This window comes from Capsicum annuum, unplaced genomic scaffold (assembly GCF_002878395.1).
Source record: "Capsicum annuum cultivar UCD-10X-F1 unplaced genomic scaffold, UCD10Xv1.1 ctg82890, whole genome shotgun sequence".
Lineage (NCBI taxonomy): Eukaryota > Viridiplantae > Streptophyta > Magnoliopsida > Solanales > Solanaceae > Capsicum > Capsicum annuum.
Genome location: NW_025893716.1, coordinates 133,604 through 140,571, shown reverse-complemented (window position 1 = coordinate 140,571; position 6,968 = coordinate 133,604). Strand labels below are relative to the sequence as shown.

Below are 6,968 nucleotides of genomic sequence, written 5' to 3'. Positions count from 1 at the left end.
ATGTCATTTGAAATTGATGGTGATGGTATTCTGAGATTTTAGGGTAGGTTGTGCGTTTCGAATGTCGATGGGCTACGGGAAAGAATCCTTAATGAGGTGCACACTTTAAGGTATGTCATTCACCCAGGCTCTACTAAGATGTACCATGATCTGAAAACCTTGTATTGGTGGAATAACATGAAACGTGATGTAGCTGATTTTGTGTCCAAGTGTTTGAACTGTCAATAAGTGAAGGTAGAACACATGAGGCCAGGTGGTACTTCCTAAGAGATAGCCCTGCCTTTATGGAAGTGGGAGATGATAAACATGGACTTCATTACAGGATTTCCGAGATCCTGAAACCAATATGATCATATATGGGTGATTTCGGTTGACAAAGTCAGCTCACTTTTTGCCTATGAGGACTAATTATTCGGGAGAGGTTTATGCTAAGATTTACATTGAGGAGATAGTTCGATTGCATGGGGCACCAGTGTCCATAATATCTGATAGAGGTACATAGTTTTTATCTCAGTTCTGGAGATCTTTTCAGAAGGGTTTAGGTACACATGTGAATTTGAGTACAACTTTCCACCCTCAGATGGATGGGCAAACTGAGTGTACCATTCAAACCCTTGAAGATATGTTGAGGGCATGCGTCATTGATTTCAAAGGTAGTTGGGTAGATCACCGGCCACTGGTTGAATTTGCTTACAATAATAGTTACCATGCCAGCATCAAGATGGCTCCTTTTGAGGCTTTGTATGGGAAGACATGTAGGTCTCCGATAGGATGGTATGAAGTGGGTGAGACTCAGTTGTATGGGCCTGATCTTATTCATCAGGCGATGGAGAAAGTGAAGATCATTAGAGCATGACTCAAGACTGCTCAGATTCATCAGAAGTCCTATGCCGATGTTCGGAGAAGAGAACTAGAGTTAGAAGTTGGTGATTGGGTGTTTCTCAAGGTTTCTCCTATGAAAGGAGTTATGTGATTTGGAAAAAAGGGTAAATTGAGCCCTCTCTATGTAGGGCCATATCAGATTCTGAAAAAGATTGGTACAGTTGCATATGAGCTAGAATTGCCTGCAAGTTTGGGTTTCGTTCATCTGGTATTCCATGTATCCATGCTGAAGAAATGCATTAGAGATCATTCTATGGTATTGCCAGTAGAGGGTATCAAAGTGACAGACTCCTTGTCTTACGAAGAAGAGCCCGTTGAAATTTTAGATCGCCAAGTTCGAAAGATGAGGAGCAAAGAGATAGCCTCTGTAAAGGTACAGTGGAGGAATTAGAAAGTCGAAGAAGCAACTTGGGAGTCAGAAGATGACATGAGAATTAGATATCCCAATTTGTTTGCTTCGATGAAGGAGGAGACAGAAGGTAATATTCCTATCTTATCTTTCCTAGTCCTTTATTATGCTTGAAATTGTGTCTGTCTGTGTCCCGCATCATTATTCGGGGACGAATGATCCTAAGGAGGGGGATAATGTAATGCCCCACATTTCGGGCTACAATATAGACCATGATTTCAATGCATTGTTAATCCCGAAGCCATAAAATCCTATGCCAATACGGCATGTTGATTTTTTGTGTAGCATGTCAATCTATTCAAGCTTGAATTTAGACCATAGAGGTCCTTCAACTCATGGACGAGTTGAAACTATTTTGATCGACTAAGTTTTAGTGGGTGTTGTAAGGTGTGTCAGCTTCTATCTACCATAACTCTCTATATATGTCAAATTAGGAAGCCTACTATGTTTCAAATGATAGGTATTCGAGTTAGCTTTCCAACGATACCAATTTGGCTAAAATACGACACCCGAGCAAGAAGTTATGGCCTTTCAAAGTGATATGCATCGCCTAACCAATCGCCCATGACCACTGGAAAGCATAGGCAATAGTGTAGGCGGCGCCTATGTAAACATAGGCGATAGCCTAGGCAGTGCCTATGTAAACATAGGCGATAGCCTAGGCGGCGCTCATGTGAACATAGGCAATGGGATGGGCGGCGCCTATGTAAAGAATTCTAGTGACTTAAACATTCCATTTTGGGGACAAAGTGGTCCTTTTCCACCCTTACTTAGCCCTAAAACACGAAATTCAGTTCCAAGGACCCCAAAATACATCTTCATTCATCAAAAGTGCCCAAATATTCTCCTTAGGGTTTCAAAATAAAAACCCAAATAGTTCAAGATTCGACCGTAGGTCTTCAAAGATAATTACATATTTGGAATCACCAATCCGCAAGCTTCAAGAAATATCTACTATCCTTGGAAATAGAGGTACGTGGGGTTATCCTAAAATCTCATGGGTGTAATTTTTATGAACATGCATTCTTTTAAATGGGAGTTTTCAATCAAATGCTAATAGCTTGCTTTCAATATGATTTCTAAGTCATGTTTCTTTATGTCATGGGAATTGTTTGCTTATATACTTCAATGGTTGAAACCATGCATTTGTGATTTGACATTTTCCATGGAAGTTTGATAAATATGAATGATAAATTGCTATCAAATTCCGATAATATCTTGATACCCCATATCATATTGTGATCAACAAAAGAGAGCATGAATTTGAAATAAATATTGTTCACCACTTGTAAATGATGAAACACCTTGGTTTTTACATGGTTATGCATATGTGGAAGTGATATTGAGGACTTGCAAGTCGGGTATGACGATATCCTACAGAACATGATATGTGATTAAATCAAATGAAATTTGAATGCATTGATTTTACATGAGAAAGGTGGATGCCCGAAGAAGGCGTTTGAGAGTAAGGGCTCATCGCTGGAAAACGTGTTTGCCGACACGGGATATTGGTACCAGGATAAGTGATCTTGTATACTTGACTTCATGTCATTCCCAAATTGGGACTATAGGTAGGAGCCCGGGCTGAGTGATCTTAGGCACTACCAGTAGGTTGAGACATCATGCTTTGTGGTCTTGAGTGTCTTTCCCTCACTTATACTCTAATCTCGGCGGCAACCGAGGTTAGATAGTTGGTGTAAATTATGTAGGGTATTCCACCTAGCTCAGTTGCATTTCATTGATTGTTGAGAAAACTATTGCATTACACCCATGTGTTTTCAAATGATTTGATACAAAATTGCTTTATAATGGCTCTCAACTATATATTGTAAAAAAATATTATGTTTTGTTTTGATATCTCTGCGTGCCAGTACTTTTGTGCTGAATCCCTCCCCTCTCCAACCTCTCAGGTTCAGAGGCCCAGTCTAGGGGTCAAGAGAGTCGGTAGATCATTCAGACAGAGTTGCAGAGACAAGTGGTGAGCCTTCTATATTTCGGAAGGTCTTATGTCCTACAGTCCTTTTATATTATATTCAGTTTTGGGGTCTACTGGGGCCTTGTCCCAGTTTATATACGGTTACTTGACTCAGTCATTTGTTAGAGATGTTCGCAGACAGTTGTTTAGAGGTTGATTTATGTTGGGGGAACCTTATCTCCCTGTTATTGTTTCTTTTCATATTTATGACCATGTTTCTGAATTATTGTGTTTCTTCCGCATTACTTTGATCATATGAATTAGGTGCATGATTACCAGACAGATAGGGGTGTTTCGGGCCTCCATAGTTCGAAATGCTCGTCACGGCCAGGCCCTGGTTCGGGTCGTGATATCATTCAACACCAACAACATGATCATCAACGTCCAACTTGCAATTTCAAGAACTCAACATAAAGTTCATATGAATAATATTACAAAATAAATTAGTTTTCATGATTGTTGAGATAACTCATAGAATTAAAAACTCAATTTAACATCATCAACATGAACATAATCATCCCACCACAAAATATTCATGATACATAACTTAAAACTTGATTCTTGAGCTCCATGGATGAAAGGAATCCATGGATGAACACTATGCATACCTTACTTCTTCATTTTACGAAGATCGACGGAGAGAATTTCTTGAAATTAAATCCCCAATTGCAAACCCTCTTCTTGTTCTTGATGAATTTTGAGAGAAATCAAGCATATGTTGCTAAATTATGCTGAATCTCGTATTTGTGTATATATATAGAGGTGGGAAAGACTACAATCTAGGGAAGGAGAGAAAGACGCAACTGTCCTCTGTTGTTTTCAGGCTGATAGGCTGAAGTAAATTGATCATAAATTTTTACTCCAATGTTCAAATTAGATGAAACCAATTGCATTGAAAAGAATACTCAAATATATTTCTATTGATATATAACAGCTCTCACAGTTCATTATATGAAGGAAGTTATGATAGTTTGAAGTTGACTGAAATTTTTGACCTGAAATGCGCCTGTAATGCGGGAGCATTTCAAACCAGTGAGTTAGCCACTGAAATGCAGCCAAAATGCACCCGGAATGTGTCCAATACATACTAGGGACTTTCCCCATCGCAACTCAACTTGAAAATCTAAAAACGGAGGTCAGGAAGGTCATCAAATAAATCCCCGAAGTTAGGAGGTCTAAAATGAGAGTAAGTGTTGAACTTGAACACTTAGCAAATTTTTTTTGTAAGTGTTGGAATCTCTCATGGAGCTTTACGAACTGAATTTGACATGCGATTTTTACGGGGTCTTACAGCCTGACAACTCATTAATCCAGTAATTAGACAATGATAATGCCCTTAAGGATCTTAGACTTGGCAATATGTTATGAAGCACCCTCTTGCTTAGCTTTGGGCGAAGGTAAAGGTACTGGATATTGATTGGAAGCAATGTCCTCAGCTGCTCCAATTTGTTGACGGGCGTCAATTTCTCAAAGTCACCAACTTTTCCCATTGAATAGGACAAGTGATGACTTTGATCCAACATATAAGATCCTCGACACTCTTCCAACCTGACACAAAGTTTTGAAGATGCAATTTGGGCTAAATCATTGACAAGGTCATGCATTAAGAATTTCTCTGTGTTCAGTTGAAAAGGATATCGGACCCTTTGAACAATGATCTTGACCTCAACTCGAGAAAGAATTGGTTTCCTAATCTTGAATTCTTTCATCTCCCCATGGTACTACAAGACCATTAGCAATCCACATATGAATAACTTGTTCTTTCCTAAATGGATAATCTTTAGGAAATATTGCACAATAGGAAAAACATGGCTTTAGATGTGGGGGAAGTTCATTGTAGCTCAACATCAATGCTGGTAATATGTCATTGTTTGACAGGTCCCATATTTCACTTCTCAAAATACGTCTTCTCCCTTCAACCTATGATTCGGAGCGTAACAAGCCAGCGAGTGTCTTCAGAGCTAAGGGCAGTCCTTTGCACTTAGCTACAATTTTTTTTCCGACCTCTTCAAGTTGCGGATGTTCCAGAGGATCCCTGTTTTCTAATGAATGTCGTCTGAACAAAGCCCAAGAGGCTTCATCAGACAGAGTCCCCACGTTGATTGCCCCACTACCCATAATCAAGGCAACACTCTCTTTACGTGTCGTTACAATGATCTTACTTCCAATATCACCGTGAACAAAAATATTCCTCAAGTCATCCCACTCGTTGTAGTTGTCACATTTAGAACAATGAGAAACCTTTTTCCATTTAGTTTTTCCTTCAATTTGAGTTGTAACCGATTAACGTTATTGTCATCCTTTAAGTCAAATGAGCCCATATCTTGAAGTAACCCTTTTGTTATTCTAAAAGCATCATATGGCTCAGACACAAAACCAAGCTGTCAAATTAAAATGGTTTTGCACCTTGTCATCATTGTAAGCAGATTTAGCAAGTGTTGTCTTACCCACGCCCCCCATTCCAACAATAGGGACAACAGTCAGTTTTTTTTCACTTGCCTCCTTAGACACTAAATGTTCAATCAATCGCTCTATTTCATTCTGCCTACCAAAGACATTAGATTCAACCACAGAAGTTGAAGGTGTTCTAGTTTCTACTTTCTTACCCGGATCAAAATACCTCTGTAAGCCAAGGCGACCAATTTGCTTTTCCAACTCCTCCAAACTTTTAATAGTGTCTTCCAACTTCTCCTTTATGTTAAGAAAAAAATCATCACTCACGCGCCGTCCACAACACTCTGAAAAGAATCGTAATACTTGCTGCGTACATGTTTCTGCAAGATTTTGATGTTGACCTTCCACTTTAAGCTTCAAAGCCTCATAATTAACTTCTTCCATTAAGTTTTCAGCACAGTCCACAGCACTCTGAAGCTTATTAAGCCACTGCCTCACATGTTGATTTGATGCCTGCTATTCTCTGCATCACTCAGCACAATCTGAAGAACAAGCAAAATGCTCCCCAGTTTCTCTAAATGCCCATCTTCATGCCTATTCTTCTGAAACATCTTGAGCAGCTCAACCTGTCGAGCAAGCCTATCTAAGAGAACATTCAGAAATGCACCACCAACTGCAGCACCAACTTCTAAGCCAATCTCCATTTCTGAAATCAACAAAGCAAAACAAAAGGTCACAAAAATGATTTTAAGAATTTTCAGAAGATAAATGTTTCTATCTTCAAATATTAACAACCATATTTTACCTGTTGAATGTTAAGAGTAATTTGCAAAGTGATTCTTCTGTCCCCCTTTTTTTTTTGGGCAGTGGTTTTACTTGTAATTGGTACAACTATCCCTTTTCCAGAAAGTCTGAGGGTGTATTAAGAATCAAAACTGTCCTTTCTTCTCCATTACATGAATATGACTTTTCACCTAACAAGAAGACTTAGTGTTGCTGACCAAGTTGAATAATTGAGGCAACAGAGGAAGGGTGGTAGGGTGGTTGTGTTGACAAAGACTTCATAATGTTTTGTTTTCAATTCTTGTCTCCTTGCTATGACTTTTTTATTTCCTCATTCTCAGTTTATGTGTAGTTTAATTTGGCGAGAAATTTAAGAGAAATTTTTTTTGAAAATTATGTATAAAATAAATCGTCGATATTTGTGTGAACTGACTAAACAGAAAAGTGAGTCGTATAAATTGAAAAAGGGAATACTTGAAAAACATGTCAAGAAGTTAGGAATTAGGTAACACCGAGAGATACGAT

The 6,968-nt window shown here is 38.7% G+C and overlaps 1 pseudogene; it reads right to left on the bottom strand.

The window, feature by feature from the left end:
* LOC107847339 overlaps positions 1 to 6,580 on the bottom strand; it is a 57,465-nt pseudogene extending 50,885 nt beyond the window's left edge.
* Positions 6,581 to 6,968: the final 388 nt, after the last annotated feature.